The sequence below is a fragment of the Camelus ferus genome, chromosome 15, assembly GCF_009834535.1.
Source record: "Camelus ferus isolate YT-003-E chromosome 15, BCGSAC_Cfer_1.0, whole genome shotgun sequence".
NCBI classification, from domain to species: domain Eukaryota; kingdom Metazoa; phylum Chordata; class Mammalia; order Artiodactyla; family Camelidae; genus Camelus; species Camelus ferus.
The window spans coordinates 20687740-20708031 of record NC_045710.1 but is presented as its reverse complement, the minus strand read 5'-3'; the positions used below and the strand labels follow the sequence as shown (position 1 = coordinate 20708031).

Here is a 20292-nt window from a genome sequence, read left to right as displayed (position 1 = left end):
AGCTGTGGTTCATTTGGTTTTGAGTCCATTGCATGAAAATACCACAATTTATCTCTTCTACTGTCCCTAGGTGTTTGGGTTGTTGCAGGTTTTTGCTATTACTAACAACACTGCTGTCCACATTTTTGTATATGCCTCTTGGTGCATGGACATGTCCAAGAATTTCCCTAAAGCATAGAACTTGGAGTGGAATTTCTGGGGTACAAGGTACAGCTTCCGCTTCAGTAGATAATCCAATCTATTTTCCAAAGTGGTCACACCAAGTTATACTCCCTCCGCTGATGTATTAGTTTTTCTCCCTGGGACTTTAAATCCTCATTGGTACCTAGTATTGCCAGACTTTGCCATTTTTGTTTATCTGGTGGATGAAATACAGTGTCTCATCTAATTTCCGTGGGACTCTTTTATTTTATGTTTGCATAAGTTTCTCAGGTGATTCTGAGGTATAGCGAGTTTATTGTACTATTGACGTGGGCTCCCTTTCACACTTACTCCCGTTCAGCCACCCCTAGGGATGTCTCTGGATCCCAATTCCTAACCTCTAGAAACAGTCCTGACAATGCATGTGTTTTTGGTCAGTGTAGGTTGTTGTTGTTGTTGTTGTTGTTGTTGTTGTTGTTGTTGTTGTTTAATTTGATAACTATTGGATTGTTAATTCAGTGAGATCAGGAGAGAGGGACAAGTGGCAGTTGTCCACAGATGTTATGGTGTCAGAATTTATAACTTTGAAAATCAGTGCTTTTAAAATTTTAAACAAAATTTAAAGCAGTGCCAATAGATTATGTATTGCCACTCTCTGACCTCTTTCTCCTCCTCCATCCTCTAATGATCTCTGGCATTTGCATGATACATTGAGTACTGTGAGAAAAAAAAAAAGGAAGGAAGGAGAGGAGGGAAGGAAGAAATACTCATTTCTCAGTGGTCTTGAGTGTGGAAATATATTGAGGCCTTTATGTTTCTATAAAGCTGGGTCCCAAGGGCCAGGACATGCAATGAATGTAAACGTTTTCCATTAAATCAATCAGCCAGGATTTCAATATCTACTTTTTAGTAAGTGTTGCCAACTTCCATCTCCCTGAAAAATCACTGCTCTTCCCAGTGGTGGTATCTCACATCACTGAGGACGACGATGAGAACCGCCATGACAAAAGTCACCATGGATGCGCCAGCTCACTTTATCAAGCTCTTTAGTGAACAGACACATCCACACGTGACTTGGGGGAATCTCACCATCGTTAGATACTTGTGTTTGTTTCTCCTGGGCTCTAAAGAGGGATCTGTACTTGATCAGTCTTAGAAACAAGAGACCAGCCTCCCAGCTTTTTTAGGGACTCTTCTGGAAGATCACTGAGAAGTGTTCAAAACTTCCAGTGATAACTTTCATTGCTTTTTGAGTCAATTGAGTACATCACTACCTGTTTGTTCCCTGAAGTAAGGTTGCTCCTCATGAAGCAGGCTGATGCATCTTAATGTCCCTTGACCTTCAGGGAAAGAGGTGAAGGTGAGGGGAGAGAAAATGACATGTCCAGTCTGAACAGCGGCAAAGCAAGAACCTACACCCCAGTCCTAACTCTCAACTCTTTAGAATCTCACTTTCTCTGTCATTTTGGCAGAAAGGATGCTGGTGGTGGAGATAAGAGGGAGTGATGGAGTGCCCTTTAGGGCAGTGTAGGCAGCAGAGGTTTTTTCTTTTCTTTTTTGACTCAACATTTATTGATTGGATTGTATTTAGACTCTGTTACAATATTTCTTGTCAGGGGATATAGAAGGGCCAGAGAAAGGCAGTGAGATAATACCAATCATAGATAATGAACTGTAGGAGTATAAATTCTGAATGATCTTAATTTATGGTCCCTATAGCTGAGAATAATAAGGGAGATAATATTCAGAGCAGCAAGATAATAAAAAGTGATGATCTTGATGGAACACAATATTATAAATTAATAAAATCTTGAGAAATCATCAGGTTGAGGCATTCTATGACTTTTTAAGGAGTGCCAGGGGCATGTTTAATGTCTACTACTTCCAGTGTTTTGGAATGTAGTCAAGGGAACATATTTTTCTTATCCAGCAAGATAAGATTTCGATCTCAAACTAAACGCTAGCTTTAAAATGGGAAACAAATTAGCAGCTCCTCCCCAGGGCCCCTTCCCAACCCCTTATTCGTGTGCATACACGAGAAGAAAAGGAGTAGACTCAGCCTGGGAGAGGCTGACATTCTTCCTATATCAACTCATTCTCTTCCAGGGCATTGATTCTCAAGTTTTTTGCTTTGTTTTGTTTTGGTTTTGATGGATTGCCTGCACAGAACCCTGCTACTGAGCTTTTTCTGTTTATCTAGATGGCTTAGTTTTCAAAAAGGTTGAGAAATACTGTCCTGGAGCTCTGAAATGCCTAGTGAAGCTGCCATAGATGCAAGGGTACTGATGCCAGAATGAGGTCACTTAGCCTTTTGGTCCACTCCTGTTGTACCCTTGTTTGTTTCTTGTAGCTGCTGCCACAAATGAACACAACAGAAATTAATGTTCTCCCAGTTTTGGAAGCCAGCAGTCTGAGATCAAAATGTTAGCATGGTTGCGACCTACGGAGGCTCTGCAGGAGAATCCATTCCATGCCTCTTTCCTAGCTTCTGGTGGCCAATAATTGCTCCCCTCACTTTGTCTCTATAAGCAGCCGTTAGCAAAGACCTTTGGTCTTAGAAGGATGTTGAAGTTGGGAGAACCAACAGGAAAGATAGGCAGATTTAAACAGAATAAAAATGTAATTGGAATGACAGATGAACAGACACAGACACATACCCACACAGGGACAGAACAGTGTTTCTTTTCACTTGTTTCAAATGGGATGATTCAAACTGGGACTGTCTTTGAGAAGTGTTCCCCTAGAAGCTCCCTTCCTATGCTGCTCACTCTGTCTACTATGAAGTTTCTGTTTTAAGACAGTGGTCTCTAAACTTTATTTTATTGTATGCCCGATCAGTAAAATATTTCTGAGCACCCCTGCTATGTATATATTCATCAATTATATGCATGTATTTGTTTCTAACTGTATAACACTATTGGTAAAACTTATTTTCTTTCTTACTTCTTTACATTAAAATAAATATAACCATGGACACACTTTGGAGACTACTGCAGGACATCTGTTCTCTATAAATGAGATTGGACTTCTGGGCTTGCTATGGCACATCACCCAGCCCCAGAGTCATTGATGTCTCTGTCCCTTTCCAGTCCTTTAAGAAGCCTGCTGGGCTGGTTTCTCCCCGCCTGCTTACCTCCCATCACCTGGGCTTGCTGGCCAGGCACTCCTCCATCAAGAAAGCCTTGCTGGTTTAGCTCTTGTGGCCTCTCTGACTCTTAAGTTTCAGAGACCATTTAGTCTCTTTTCTCAGACTCTGCATGGTTAGGAGAGGAAAGAAATCACTTCTTGCCTAAGTGCTATTAACGTACCAACTTGCCCCGCAAAACCAAAAGATACTTTTCTCTATAGACTACCTGACAGATCTGAAGAACAGGGTTGCAGCCAAGTATTTTCTACTGGCTTATCTAAAAAACTGTCTTGGGGGTGGTGTTTATGATGGTGAAAAAGTAGAAATCATTTAAATGCTCAAATAATGAGGATTTAGTTAAATAAAATGTATTATGGCTAAATATTATACAGCCATTACATTTATGCTGTCTTAAAATATTTAATAATACAGGAAAATATTCAAGGCCTATTATTAGATTTTTTAAAGGTTAAACAGTATATGTTATATAACTTGTTTTGTAACTGTATATGTACATAAGAAAACTATGTACATAAGGGAAGAATTCTATAAGGAAATAAACCAACATAGTAGCAGAAGTTATTTATAGATGATTCAGTTATCAGTGATTTTTATTTTCGTTTGGTATTTTCCAAATTTGAGTCCATAAACATGTACTACTTTTATAATAAGATAAAACATGTCCTTATTCTTTAATTCAAAGGGATTAAAAATTCTCATTTGAGGCTACATCTTATTGAATCATTTTGGACTTTTTTGGGGGAAAAAATGTTAACTATTTTCTACCACAACAACCAGAAAAGCCAGTGGTACTGGCTGGGGTGACATAGATAGATAAGCAGATGGAGAAGCAGGTTGCATTCCTGCCTGCCTGAGTAAGGTACAGGGTATCAGCGGTTCATGTCAGCTCACAAATCCAGAACACCCCACCCCACCCTCTTTCTGCTTGGCTTATCCTTGAAGGGTTAGAAAGGGTAACCACATGTGCATCAGGCTCAGGAATGTGCCCAGGGACCAAATGCAGCGTGTAAGCAACATGTCCTACTTCAGTTTAATTTTTGCCCCTTCAGATGTTTCAGAAGTGTTCTGGGTGGTCTGGTCATGCCTTTCATTTAAGCACAACTTTTCATCATGCTAAGGTCACTGTGGGTATTTGTATCTTCTTATCCCTCCCCTCTTCTGGAACTCACCATGAGAGGTCACATTAGTTCCCTGGTTCTGCTTGCAGAAATGTATCCTGCATTTCCTGGGCAGTGAGGTCACTAGGCCTTGGATCTTGACCCTTCAACAAGATGTGACTTGTGATTCTTTCATCCTAATAAAATTCTGATGCCAGCCTAGCAGCTGGAACTTGAGCTCCAAAGAGAGACTTTCCTTAATGAGTTGGCATGCCTTTAGGGTGTCTGGTGAAGTATTACTTGCCTCCCCATCAGGGTAAGCCTCTTCCATGGTGTTGCCTCTGCTTCCTATGGGAGGCCATCACTGGGAGGGGATGGATTATGGTCGTGGTGAAGATTATGACCCACCTTAACTGACTCTAACAACCCTGCCCAAGGGCATGGGGAATAAGAAAGGAAGGAAGACGAGAGCTGGAGGGAGAAGGGACCTGGGCTCTCGTCCCAGCTCTGCCATAAGGGATGACACTTTACGTCTCTGGGCTGTAGAGTCCTCATCTGTAATGTAAAGGTCTTAGACTAGATTGTCACTCTAATGTTTCTAGCTCTAATATAAGACTAGGGGTAGGCATATCCAATACAAAGGATAGCCATGTACCTGGCACAAAATTTGTGAGCCAAAGAAATCCCCACCAGCCTTAGGAGATGTATCCATTCCCCAAGATTTAGTCATGATTTCTGGAAGCTGGACAGACCTATGGCTGAAGTCACTCTTTAGACCACAGCATCAGGATTGGAGAATTGCCTCTCAAAACCTACATGGCACCCTGGAGGGAAGAAAGAGGAGCTCCTTGAGAGGCTAGGGAGCCTGAGGAGTGTTCAGGCATAGTGCTGTGGGCCAGTGTGGCAGATAAAATTATGACCACCCAGAGAAGTCCTAATCCTCAGAACCTGTAACTATGTTGCTTTACATGGCAAAAGGGGCTTTGCAGATGAGATTATCCTGGGCTTTCCACATGGGCAATGGAATCACAAAGGTCCTAATAAGAGAAAGAGGAAGACAGGAGAGCCAGAGTCAGAGAAGATGTGATGATAGAAGTTAGAGGTCAGAGAGACAGAGCCTTAAAGATCTTTTAATTATGTACTATTTGTATCAATTATTAAATTCTGTTCTTTGAATCTTGTATTTCTTTACTAAATCAACAATTGGCAAGCCCCTACTGACTGCAGGACACTCTAGATTAAACTCTAAGTCCAGGGGACATCTAAAATCGGACAGACACCGTTTCATGTAAAGTGGCAGCCCAGAGGCTGCTGGTGCTGAAGTTGAAGGAAGAGGCCATGCGAGAAGGAATGCAGGCAGCTCCTAGAAGCTGGAAAAGGAAAGAAAATGCATTCTCCCTTGAATCTCTTCTAGAAGAAACACAGTCTGCCAACCCATCTTTGTCTTCTGACCTACTGAACTGCAAGATAATAAATCTGTGTTGCTTTTAAGCCGCTAAGTTTCTGATAATTTGTTATAGAAGCAATAGGAAACTAGTACTTCTGGTCTTGACCACATTTGGAGGAAAAGTGATATGCTCTTGAGGCACCATTCTAGAAAGGGCAGGGCTCAGAGGGTTGACTGGGCCTTAAAGACACAATTCCTTGTATTTGTTATAGAAGGTGTCCATTGAGTCCATACATTCTGTCCATACAGACAGTCTGTAACTTCCCCCTCTACAGGGAACAGGGCAACATCTCTGTGGTCGAGAAATGGAACAGAAAGAGCAGCAACAGGAGCTGAGGCTCGACATACACAGCTCTGTTGGGGAGTCTGGCTCCTGTGGGTAAGAAGAACTGAAGGTATCCTGGCGAAGGGACCTGGAAAGGCTCATTACTCGAAATGGGGGAGCTGGGGTGAGGCTACCTCACCCGTGGAAGGAAGCTGTGATGCTGCCCAGGACAGTTTCTGTGACACTCCTGTGTGAGGTGGCTGGAGAAGGCAGTGAAAGTACAGGTGGGGCCTGTGGTGAGTGGCTGCCAGTCAGGGACTGACCCTGGGCTCTGACCCCAATGAAACTGGAAGGAGCTAGAGTCTGCAAAGTGTTTTTCCATCTATGATCACGTTTGATTCTCATAAAACAACGAGATGTGTATTGTTAGTGTCCCTAACATATAGGTTGGCAAACTAAGGCTAAATAGCAGACTTTAAAGAGAGGAAGCTGGGTATTTCTCATTCATTATGATGCCCCAAGTTTAGTAAGAAGAAACTAGGTCTTTCTCATTCTTTGTGATGTCCCAAGAGCCTGGCCCAATGCCCAGTATAAAATAGACATTCACTAAATATTTCTTGACCCACAGATGAAAGCTGAGAGAGATGAAGTAAGTTGCCTATCCACAAAGTCTACAAATCCAGGCTGTGAGAGAGCCAGGTCCTGAATTCTAGTTTTTGATTACCAAATTTCATGTTCTTTCCATTGTATCAAACTCTTCATAAAACACAGTATTTTCCAGACCTACTCCTACGTAAGACTCTCTCTCATTAGATGTCTGGCAGTGCATTCTGAATCAGGGGATCGTCCATACACCATTGATGCCAGGGAGACTCACTCTGTTCCATGACACAGCCAAATTATGTCCACTGTGGTAACTGGTAAGGGAAGAGTCTTCAGAAGGATCTTGGGAAGTCTACTCTTACCCATGTCTTCTTTGTAGATAGCCAGGGCAAGGAGTGCTGTCTAAGGCAGCCACAGCATGAAGCTTGTCATCCAGGCTGCATAGGGATGTAATCAGTGTGAGAAGGTGGAATCAGCTTACTGCAGCCAGAACTGCTGTTTTAGAATGTAAGGAGCAATTGTACTGAGAGTCAGGAGTGGTGGGTCTGCCCTTGGCTACCATGTGAACTCAGGACTCAGTTTTTCAATTGGTAAATTGAGTGGGTGGGATACTAGATAAGCTCTAAGAGCATGTGAAGTTGTCTTTCTGATTTCCTACTTCCTCTTCTTAAGAACCTTTTATTACTGTTATCTGGATTTTTTAGCCTCACTGATTTCTATATATCAAATGGTTCAGATAAGACACATCTTAAAGAAATATGGGTTCTGTTTAAGAAAGGCTATGAACCACTCAGAATTTATGCCTGAAGAGAGTTGAGGGAAAGCCAGGACCTTGCAAAGAGGAATAAAATAAAATTCTCTTGAATGGGAATAACTACAGTGTAATTCTGCTTAGAGTAAAAAGATAATCTTTACTCATTCAAGATGGAGAAAGACTGGTTTAATATAAATTGGAGAGAGATCTGTAGCTCTCTTCCCTGACTTGTTATAAAAATCAGTGGAAATAATGCACAAGAGTCCATTCTGTAAACAGGAAAGTGGCACAGCAGAGTAATATGTAGCCCAGCCTAACAGCAGTCAGCCCAGCCACAGCAGCCCGAAGCAGGGGGTATAGCTCTATCTTGAGTTAAGAATCTTGACCCTAAAAGGCCTATTTGGCCCAGGTGTCCACGTATAACATATTTAGGACTTTTTAGACATGACAAACGAATTTGCTGAGAATAACTGAGCGCATTTACAAATGGAACGGCAGCAGACCCTAAAGATTACACAGCAGGTTCAGATCTAGTGTCCAGTTCTCCCCCTGAAGGATCGGTAAGAACCTTTTACCTGTTGGCTATTGTGGTAGTCTAGGTTTTTCTCATCTAAAGCATTATCATCTATTTTGATTCTGTCCACTTCTCACTTTAGAATTGCTAGTCACACTTAATCAAAACACATTTATTAGATATCGGGCATTTCTTAGTTGATTTTTATGGAAACTGTTATTATTTTGAAATATGCTGGATTTACTTGATTTACTAGGCTTACTTGTTGTGAAACTGGTTGCATGCATAATGTGGCAGTTCCCTGTGTCTCTGTTACGGAGTACTCTGACCTGCACTTGTGTTCTCTTCAGCAACTGCCTTCTCTCTGATATGATTGGCATTCTCTGCACCTGGAAGCAATGAAAGAGCTATTTGAAATATTATTCTGGCAATAAGGAATTATTTATTCCTTGTAAATAAAATGAGAATGGTCTTCTCATTGTAAAGTAGGTAGGAATTAAATTCACTTCTACAACAGCAGCATAGGATGCTCTTGTTTAATAGCTTCACCTCCAATATTGCTTGTGCTACACAAATACAAAATATTATTCAGGTATCATTCCTTAGATTATATACTCCACCTCTCCTAAGAATTATTTTTCTTCATTTATTAACACAGTATGTTTATACCCAAAAGGATCCATCCCAAGAGCAGTGTATACTCAGGGAGCTGCCGAGTCTGGGAGGAATCAGTGCAGTTGCTGCCATCCCTCCCATGTCCAAGCTCTTAACACAGATTCTTCCCTGTTTAGCTTTTAATTGTAAATTATATCAAAAACATGGAGCATATTAAAAAATAGAGGAATCAAAATAATTAATGCTTTCGAAGTAAAGAATTTGGAGAAGATAAGTGCTTCAGTTCTTCGAGCTTGGCAACCCTCCAGAGATCAACCACAGTTGTCCAGCTCACATGAGTGATTCATTCCTTTCTTATTTTTTCTGTCTTTGCTTTTCCCTCTATCTTCTATCCTTGTGTCCTGTGGCCCTCTTCTCTCTCAACCTCTCTTTCTCGTTGAAAGCGTATGTGTCCTTCCTACAACTATGGAAGCAGATAGGCAGGATCAGCAGGGTCAGCTAGCACACAGACTGGACGTGGGCTTCGCCTACCAGTAAAGACAAATTCAGATCTGTTGCCCTTCATGTGACTCATGTATAAGGATAAATTTGAGAAACATTGCTTGCTAGAGAAGCCAGAAAGGCAGCAAATTGTAGAATTCTTATGCTCCATGAGGAAATAATTAAAATTAAAACCTCATGTAATAGAAAAATAAGTTGAGTCAATTGGCTTATTTACCCCTGATGTCAAAGGTAATATGGAAAGTCAGTGTTCTTCAGAAAGGAAACAGGTGCTTACATGGAGGGAAAGAGGATCCTTAAGGAGTTCTGTCTTTCAGAGGGATTTAGAAATTGAGTTTATGCAGGAAATATAATTAGCAGTACTTTATCCAACACCTCTACTGGAGGCAGCAGCAGCTCACAACTTTTAAAAAATTCATGCTTCCGTAAATATATGAGTAAAGTTATCAAGCCCATTTAATCTGAAAAAGGCAAAGTGAAAATAGAGGAGAAACAATCAAAAGGCATGAGACTGATAAGGCACTTTCCTGTGAACATGTTGGGCCAGCTCAAGATAAAGGACTTAACCTACATCAAGAAGGGCAAAGGTTGAGGGGAGGGAAGGCAACCCTGGGTCCAGCTAGGCTATCTGGCAACTCGGTGTGAATTTAACACAATTGCCCCCCCTGGGTGAAGGAATTAGGAAAAGGTGCCTCTTCTGGATGGGTGCAGCCAGTGCTAGAACTCATAGCTTGGACAAGAATGTGAGCTGAATCTCAGTCCCACTCGCCCCCTCATTTGCAGGGCACAATTCACCCAAATGTATACAGTGACCCTGTCAGTGTTTACCAAGGGCTTACTTTATGCCACACACTTATCATACAAAGCTTTATATGAGTCTCACAATAACATCATAAAATAGTTTTGGAAAGATGAATATCCAAGTTTCAGACTAATAAAATAAGATTCAAAGGAGTAAGGTAAGGCAAGATTTCCAGCTATGGCCAAGTGAAGGGACTGGCAAATTCTCTCCTCAAAAAGCAACTATAAAGCTGCACTAAACTGATGAAAACAACCATATGAGTGCTCTGAATATTGGCCAAGTGAATATAACAATCTAAGAAGCATTTGTGCTTAAGAAACTGTTGAACTTCTGTCTTCCCTGCAGTGTGTGGTTGCAGATAAGACACAGGTAAGAACCACGGAAATCTGTGGCATTCTGACCTGGTGCTTCTCCTGTCTGCCTAACTCATTCTACACAGAGGTCCTGTTAAAGTAGCGTACACCATGAGGAACCACAGCTATGCCACACTTGAAGGGAACTCACTTGATTTGGAGGTAAAGTACATGCCTGACAGTGCTATAGGTGAAAGTGAAAACCTGAGACTCAACTAGCCTGAGTGTCTGTCATGGTTGGGTCAGGCATATTCATGATTGAGACTATGTGTATTCCTAGTGGAGGTGGGAAAGGTCCAACCTAGCCACAACTTTCTAGCCAACCCCAAGTCTATGAATATATGCAGAGGAGACATGGATGGGTCAGCAGCTCGAGCCTCGAATACACTTTTTACCCACACACAGATCTGTTGGCAAAAGACAGAAGTCTTACTGGTTCATGGTGTTTGAGCACATCGTGTGTCCAAACATTTGCAGACCATTAAACTACAGAGAAATGACCCATAGGAAGCCAGGATAAAAAATTAAAGAACATTAGAAAAAAAAAAACTGAGCAGCAACATCAGCAGCCACGCACTACAGGGAAGACAGATTTCATAGATATAGCTCAGCCAAGTGATTAAACCAAGAAACTAACTTAAGAAAGAAAACAAAACAACAATAACAACAACAACAAAATGACCATCTACAATCTTCAAGGAAGAAAACTGGAATCCAAAGTTGCTAGCAGACCTGCCTTACAATAAGTATTAAAGTAAGATCTTCAAAGTGAAATGAGATTATAGAAGATAACTTGAATCTACAGGAAGAAGTGAAGAACACCATAAATAGTAAATATGTGAGTTAATATAAAAGATTCAACAAATATGTTTTTCCTTAACATTTTTGAAAGACATAAGATTATATAAATGCACAATTACAAAGCTATATTGTTGAGTTGATACATATATAGATATATAAGATAATAATAGGAAATGGAATGGTGCTATATTTGAACAAAGTTTCTGTATTTTATTAAAATTAGGTTAGTATTAATATGAAGTAGACTGTGGTAAGTTCAGATGGATATAGCATAGAGCAACCAGTAAGAAAATAACTCCAAAAACATTTTTTTAAATCAACAGAAGTTTTTAAATGGTACACTGAAAAATACCTGGCATTTGAGAAGGAATAGAGGAACTAAAAAGACAGGAGACATCTAAAAAACTCAGCAAAAAGACAAGTGTAAATACAGCCAAATCATTAGTTATATTAAGTGTAAATAATCCAAACATTCAGTCAAAAGACAGATTGATGAAAGATTGAAAGCTTTCTCCCAAGGTTGTGAACAAGGCAAAAATGGCTGCTTTCACCACTTATGTTCAACACTGAACCAAACCAGTGCAATGAGAAAAAGAAAGATGAGATAAAGGAAGGAAGGAAGGGAAGAAGGGAGAAATTAAAGGCATACAGATTAAAAAGGAAAAAGTAAAATTATCTTTATTACAAGGTAACATGATCCTTTATTTAGAAACTCCAAAAGAATTCCCATAAAAAAACCCCAAAAACTAATAGAACAAATAAGTGAATTTAGAAAGATCACAAGATACAAACCAGTATACAGAAATTAATTATATTTCTATTTTCTAACAACAGACAATTCCCAAAAGGGAATTAAATCAATTCAGATGATAAAAACATCAAAAAGAAGAAAATACTTAGGAAGAGATTTAACAAAGAAAGTGTAAGTCTTTCACACTTAAAATTACAGAGCATTGCTGAAAGAAATTAAGGGATAATATAAACAAAAAGAGAAACACTACATTTTTGTTTTACAGTTTATAGTGGAAAACTCAATAGTGTAAGATGGAATTACTCACCAAATTTATCTGTAAATTCAGTGTAATCCCTACAAAAATCCCAGCAGGCTTTCTTTCTTTTTTTTAATTCATCTTTTTCTTTTTTTTCCTTTCTTCCTTCCTTCCACTTAAAATCTATATGAAAACGCAAAGTATCTAGAATATATGAGATAATTTTTTTAAAGAAGGAGAAAAAATTGGAGGATTTACATTGCCTTCTTATAAAACTTACTGTAAAGCCAAAGTAGTAAAGACAGTGTGATACTGGGGCAAGGAGAGTCATATGTACCAGTGGAATCAGAAATAAATCTGAACAGTTATGATCAGTTGATTTTTGACAAAGATGTCTGGGCAATTCAATGGGAGAAGGCAAGTCTTTTCAACAAATAGTGCTAGGATAATTGGATACCCAAATACAAAAAATAAACTTAAACCCCTACCTCACACTATATACAAAAATTAACTCAAAATGAATTGTAGACCAAAATGTGAGAATGAAAACTATATAGTTTCTAGAAAAAAGTAGGAGAAAATCCTTGTGACCTTGGGTTGGGAAAATAGTTCTTAGATATGACACTAAATCCCAATCAATAAAAGAAAATTTGATAAATTGTACCTCATCAAAAATGCAAAACTCTTGTATTTAGAAGACAGCATTAAGAAAATGAAATAACAAGTCACAGAATTGGAGAAAATACTTGCAAGTTATGTATTATATAAAGGTCTTGTATCTAGAATCTATATAAATAACTCTTATAATTCAATAAGCCTAGAAACCCAATTAAAAATGAGTCATATCATTCATTTCAAAGGAATTTAGTGAAAAGTAAGATAATAAAGCTCTCTTTGTCACAATATTTGGCATATAGTAAATACTCAATAAATGGCAGCTATAGTTATGATCATAAAAGTTATCACTGTTTTATAAGTAAACAAGGTGAACTCCAGAAAAGGTAAAGACCTTATCTAGGGGTACTCAGGCTATAAGCAGCAGCATGAACCAGGCGCCTGCTTGCAGTGCCCAAGGAGGATTTAGAGAATTTCACAGTGACCTTCACATTGTGTGAGTGAAAGGTGCTTCTTTGTGCCATCCCATTATTCAGGATGACCAAGGATGGGGCCACCTCTGGTGTCCCTGTCCCATCAAGTTCTGCTATTAGGGGAGATTGGGGGGAGAGGAAGAGAAGGAAGCAGCCTGCCTTTTATAGGCAACTCTCATGGTCTCACAGTTCTCACTCTTTCCCTCACTTGATTTTTATTACTTGTTTAAACATTATTATAGTTCATTGTCATTATTATTTGGAATAGAGAAAAATTGGAAATTACCTTAAATGTTCATTAGTAAGGACTGACCAAAATAACTAGGATTTAACCATAATAAATTTAATTACAAAGTTAAGACATACTTACTGTGAAAAAATTTTAGATAGGTATATGTATTGACATCGATCACTATATGTATTGATATATAGCTAAATAAAAGATGTATATTGTAAAAAAGTATAATATTATGGCCTCATTTTAGTTTGTATATGTTTATTTAGGTATAGAAAATATCCTGGGTGCATATGTATCAAACCATTATCACCGGTTACTTCTAGAGAGTGGAATTTTGTTTCGAGAGCCAAGGGGAGGATGCACTTTTGTGTTGTTAGAACTTTTCACATACTTCTTTTGTAATTAAAAAATGAAAGAAAAAGAAATATAACATTTTAAAATGTTTTTATATAGAAATTCTTATTCCATTTTTATTCCATTAAAAAAAAGAAATAAAGTTACCTAAAGTCCCATATCTAGTAAATGGAACACTCGGGATTTGAACTCAGATCTGTGCCTTCTTCATCATAGCATCCTCCTTTAGAAAGTACCTGGAAGAGAAATTAAGACATGCTTCCTAAGCATAAGGTTATGAATCATTGATTCAGTTAGCAAAGGAGATCTCAGACTCTCCTTTTTGGGAGACACTGAATAATTGATAGTGGTCTACAGTGGTTCGGGAAGGTGATGAGAGCCTTGTGAAGAAACAGGGACATTGACCAAGTAACTCCTGAAAGTCCCTTTCTTATTCTTTTGTGATGCAGCACAGTAAGGAAACACCATTATGTTGATAGTATCAAATTAGGTAGCAAACTTTCAAAGCAGAGAGGGAAAAAGGGATCCTAGAAATGACCGTCTAGTAATTCAATCCCTGTTAAAATAGTGGAACAAATATTAAAAGGAAAAAAATACTATCTAGGATAATGGAATTATGAGCAATAAGCATTATGGGTTTTAAAAGAACAAATCATGCCAGACAAAGTTGATTGCTTTTTTGATTAGTAGACTAAAGGAATAGAGTAGATGTAATATATCTTGATTTTAGCAAAAGGTTTGATAGTGTCTCGTGAAATTTTACTCAGGAAATTAATTGAAAATGGCCTAGAGATGAGCACTGTTGCGTGAACTTCAGCATGGTGGCAGGACAGCAGAAGAGAATGACAAACGGCGATGTATCATAGTGGGGAGATGTGGGGCGGGGAGGTTCAAGTTAGGGGTCAGTTCTATTTAATTATTTCATTACTTCTCAGGAAGAAGAGGAGGCAGCACTTACGTGAGTGAAATTTATATTATATTTTATCCGTGTGCTTTAATGAAAAAATCCTTTGAAAGCTAGCAAGTCTACTTGGTTTCTAATCCCAGGTATAGCCTTGTTCTCGTTCCCAGAATAAGCCCCATGGATGCATACAATATCATGTGGCCCCATAACGGACTTCAACTCTAATTCTGAATGATGAGATAAGAATAATGGCCTTAGCCAAGAGCCCTCCCTCCTTATCCTTGGCACCATGCCCTTACCCTGCCTAGGCTCCCTCTCAACCCCTAATACCTAGGATCCCTCCAACATCTTGGAGCCCAGCACTCAACCCTATAATCAGCTATTTAGTACCTACTGTGTGCCAGGCTCATGGTAGATGTAAAGGATAAAGAATGTCACAAATGCATAAGACATAAAGGATAGTTCATGGTTTAGAGCAGGTGACAGACACATTAAACTGATAGTGATTATTGCTGTAATCAAGTTTAAAGAGTATTCTACAGAAAAATAGAGACTGAGAGTAACATTAGATGGAAGAAAAGGGGGAGTTGAAAGAGCCAAATATTGCTGAGGCCAGCTTTAATGAGTAGGTGATATTTGACTAGGGGCTTAAAGGAAGGGAAAAGTATTATCTAAGATGTGGAAGGAAAGGGCAGTTCAGCCAGAAGATAGAGACAATTTACTTAACCTCTGTAACCGGTCTGTAAAATTCTAACAGTGACTGTATCAGCTCTAAACATTGTTAGGAGGATAAAGTGAAGTGTTGTCTGTATGGAACATAGCACCGTGTAGAGCACAGAGTAGAGATTCAACAGTTGAAAGCCATTATGCTGATGGGCCAGGGCAAGAGGCAAGGGGCAAGGGGCAAGGGGCAAGGGGCAAGGTGAGATGGAGTTGTGGTGGGACACAGGATGGAAAGATATGTTTAGAACCAGCTTATGAAGGACTTTGAAAGTCACGTTAAGGAATCCAGACTTTAAAAGGCAGACAGTAGAAGGACATTAATGGGTTTACAAACAGAGGGGTAACTTGACCAGATATTGTTTTACCAAGATCAGTCTGATAGTGATGGAGGAAGAATATGAGGAAAGAGTGGCCAAAACAAGGCCAGGTAAGAGACTACTCAAATACAAATGAAGACCCACACCAGAGCAGTCCCACTGGGAGTAGGAAGAAGGCTGTGAATCTGAGGTCTGTCTTGATAACTGAAGAAAAGAGAATCAATATTAACTTTATTGTTTTGTTTCAGCAACTGGATATTTTGTAATGCCATTATCTGAGAAACGGAGCTCAGAAACAGAAAGAGCAGATCAAGAGTTTAGTTTTCTATCATCCCATGGAAAGTTTCTCTGGACTTATGCAAATCTTGGCTCTGAACTATGGTGCGAACATCATACCATCATTACAATCTTTGCTTGTAGAAGTGAGACCTTAATAGGCTGAGGCTGTCTCTCCTGCTTCTCAGACACTAACAATAAGAGTAACATTTGGGGAAGAAACATCTCTGGAGGTTTTACCTGGGGAAGAATTGGAAAAGCTATACTAATCAGGAGGAAGTAATTGAGGAACCAGGAAAACAAGGGAGTTCTCAGAGATATTACCCTTCTCTCTTTTCTTCCTCTCATTTTTTTGTTTTCACATAACAAAGAAATGTTTTCAAAAGTCCCTCTTAGGGTGTTTTCAGCATGGAGCCAAACATTTCATTATTTCTCTACATGACACATAGACAAATATAAGAGAGAAGCATTGTAAATATCTAGACCTGAAACATACCAGGTTATAGACTAGACATATTTGCTGTGATTTCCCTGTATTGATACATGGGGAACAAAGTCTAAATTTTCACAACCCCTGATGTCCACTGTTAGATTTTGTCCTATGTTTTCCTTTAAACATTAAACAAAAGAGAATGGAAAATAGCTGAAGAGATTGCCTGATTCATTAAACCCTGTTGTGAGAGGATATTCAGTATGTCTTAGATACATGACACATCTGTGAGTCACCCAAGATAAAATCCAGTCTTCTTAAATGGTCCTCATGGGGTTAAACTCAATAGAGGGAAATTGTTCTAGCACAGCTGTCATCACTGTCTGTGCTCTTTATTGGGTAAAATTTGCTGAGAGAATGGGGGAGGGAGTGAAGGAGGATGATGGGGGAGGGAGAGCAATCATTTTTGGACCAAGAATTTTCTTTCGATTTTTTTCTTAAAGCTTTAATTGATTGTGTTTACTTTGACTCACCTGAAGTGATTAATAAGAGCATGGCTTCATGAAAGTATTTTGTATCAATGTAATCAGGACATTTTTACTTAGACTTTTTTCAGTGTCCCGAGACATAATCACTAGGTCATTTTGGAATCATGTTTTATGGTCACTTGAGAAGATGAATATTATGAGTTTCAGTGGAGGAAATTAGGCCCACAGTTTAGTCTGCTCTGATTTATGAATTTCCCTTTAAGGAAATATAGTGGTAGTTGAACATAGACTTATGGAAAGTCAGTGTTGTTCAGAGAATGTGTTCAGTGGAGGGAGTATTAGTCTAACAGTCAAACTTTCTATGAGTCAATATACAAATACATGGATCTCTGGTTTCTTGTCAATCGTCAAAACAGCTCTTGAGCACTTAGTATCTGCTGGGCACTCTTCTAGGCCTAGTGGGAAGTACATAGCAGTGTAAAGATATGGTACTTTTCCCAAGGAGCTCATACTTTCATGAAAGTGATGTCATCATGTAGCAAGCTGGCACACAAATTCCTCTGGGGAAGAAACTGCCTTTATTTGAAAAAATATCTTCATGTAGATTACTTGAGGGGCAGATAGCAGATCTAAAGTCCTAGATGTCCACGTGTTCTGTTGAAAATAGTGAGAGGACACTTCCTGAAAGAAGAGAGAGGGGAGAAAGCACCAGTGAAGCTATCTTTGATAGTTTCTTATGGGAGGAGTGATTGAAGGAATGTAGGATCTGGCATACCTAATGTTCACTTTGAGATTGTTTGTATTCCTTGGATGTAAATTTCTCTGAATTTATTGTTGTCCCCACCTAAAAACTATTGTATTGTAGTAGACACAGAAATTTCTTTACATAAGTATTTTTTCTGATGGAACTCAAGGAAGGGGTCAAGTTTCACCTTGGCACCACCTTGTTACAAAACAAACATAACACTGGCATAAATGAAACAGTCCATGAGTTTGAAGCCAGAAATGGCCATAAGCACCTGGGAATTTTGGAAATTCTAATGAGAATTTGAGAATTTTAAACTTCTACAAGGTATGGATTGGGAGATTTAAGCTCATCTTCTCTAGACTTCAAAGGGCAGGGAAGCAGGCCCTAGCTGACATTAGGGTGGCATGGTCATTGAAAAGACAGCCCTGTGAAAGATACAGTATGAAACCTGCTATATAAGTGAGAGTTCAGCTGATAAGAGCTTTTCTTACATTGACCTCTGTTGGGCTAACATTTCCTGCTTTGCAGATTCTGAGTGATGCAGAACAGCCATTTCAGTAAGTGTGCAAGTAAAGTATAGAGTGGTTACAAGGACTGTGGAGTCAAACTGCTTGACTTCACTTCTTGACTCCATATTTATTAGCAGTATGACCTCGGGAAAATACTTTATTTCTCATATGCACAATGCAAATAGAGTCCTACCTTATAGGGTTATTGTGAAGATTAAATGATTAGTATAATACAGGGCCTTAGATCAACACCTGTAAAACCTAAACAGTTATTGTTCTTTCTGTCGTTAGAATTCAAAGGGATTTCACATTCATGTGTCCTCACAACACTGTCATAAACTATTCTTATCTCAATCGTAGAAGTGGAAACATTTATTCATTCAGTGAAAATATAATGAACCAGACAGTGTGATGGGTCCTAGGGATATGTCCCAATCACAGCATCAGTGCAGAATTACTTTATCATCTGTAAAATAGGAATAATAATACCTTCATGTAGGGCTCTGATGAGATTTCAGTGAGTCAACATATATAAAATTCCTAGCATAGTGCTTAGTACTCAATAAATATTGATGTTTTCCCTTTCTTTCCATACCTATGTTACCAGGTGTCAGAGAGGAGCAGAGTGTAAGTAAGTACTTTTAACCGCATAAGAAAATGCCCACCATGAGGGTTTCATGGGAGAAGTCAACCAATGGAGAAGACATCGGGTGAGCACCATGGTTTCAGTTAGGGAATCGTGCAGTCTGACTCCTTTATGACCAAATGCCTTTATGCCTTTATGACCAAAGCAATACTTCCAGGTGGAAGTGGGGGAGGGCTGTATAATCACATTTAGGAGGAGACAAGAAGTACTGAAAATAATGGAAATGGAGAAGATCCCAAAGGGAAGAAATCAGTGCACTTTGTGCAGCTGTGCACACTCTTGACTAGAAGGAAAGTTCCAGCCTTCCTAGCTTCCTGCCTGCTGCATGTACCCATGTTTTTAACCACCCTTTTGCCCTCCTTCTCCCCTCTTTCTTGACCTATCTCTGTTTCTCCTCTTTTTCTTCTTCCCAGTTTCTCCTGGTTTCCTTTATCCCTCTTTTGCCCTCATTTCCTCCTGTGTATCTTTCCTTTTTTCCTTCCTCATCACACCCCACCTATTGGAAGGAAAGAGAGGATAGTGTTAAGCATTGGTCTGAGGATTGACAGAGCTGGGTAGCTGGCATTCACAGGGTGGCCCCAGCCCCACAGGTGACTTCTGGATAAGAGTGGCCTTCAGGGGGAACAGCTCAGGCCTGTCTTGGCTACTCTTCTTGGACTGTTTGTTCCTTTCTCCCCTGAATAAATTGAACACAGATGACTCAGGCTTTAAAGTGTTCTTTGATCTGTGTTCACAGTCAGTCCAAATGCTTTCCTTATTCAGCTGGTACAGCATCTCCTGGACCAAAGTTTAATCATACAACCAGTCAGCGAGCATGTCTGAGAGTCTATGGGTGCAGAACCCTGGCTGGGTACTGGTACTGGGTCCCTAATGGACACTGCTCTCACCTCCATTTTCCTCCTTACTTCAGGGTCTTGCTTGTGAAGGTCAAGGCTTCCTTCCCAAATTGTATATATTAAAAGGCTGTTTATTTTATGAGGTCCTGGGATGGGAGTGTTGATCTTTTCAAAAGGTGTATTCTAGCTAATAATACAGAGAATTAGGATATGTTAAAAAAAAAAAGGCTATATTAGGGCAAAGAAAAGGGAGACAGCACAGAAGAGGAGAGGAGAGATGAGACAAAGTGAGAAGATGGAAAAGAACACAGGGAGCACAGATAGGAAGAGAAAAGAGGGAGGTGGGGTATCTCTAAGAGACTGGTTAAATTGCTTATAGTAAATTTTTTATGAAGCTCAAGACCCGAAAATAAAAATAGATATAAACACAGATTCATATATACATAAATACATAAATTAAATTTTTAAGAACTAACATGGGTCTAGTCTCAGCCTTGAGAGTCTAGGTAATTTGCTTCATTTCCCTGAATTTATCTCCTGATGTAGAACGCAGCAGTTTGAATGCCTCACCTTCCTGCTTATACAAAGTGTGTGGCAAACTTTTGTGAGCAGTCCAGTTTCTATGCAATGCTAAGTCACAGTAGATGGCAGTGGCAACTCACAGTGTAGACTCCATCCCATCTCCTCAACTCACTCCTCAACTCC

The 20292-nt window shown here is 39.4% G+C and overlaps 1 protein-coding gene and 1 long non-coding RNA gene across 2 annotated transcripts in view; both read left to right on the top strand.

Moving 5' to 3' along the window:
• The window catches only part of ALK (ALK receptor tyrosine kinase), a 678293-nt gene that overhangs the window by 222133 nt on the left and 435868 nt on the right, over positions 1–20292 (top strand).
• Positions 1088–17707, top strand: LOC116668924. The gene is made up of 3 exons (XR_004326216.1): positions 1088–1098; positions 6087–6089; positions 17463–17707. It is a non-coding gene; the product is annotated as an uncharacterized LOC116668924 (long non-coding RNA).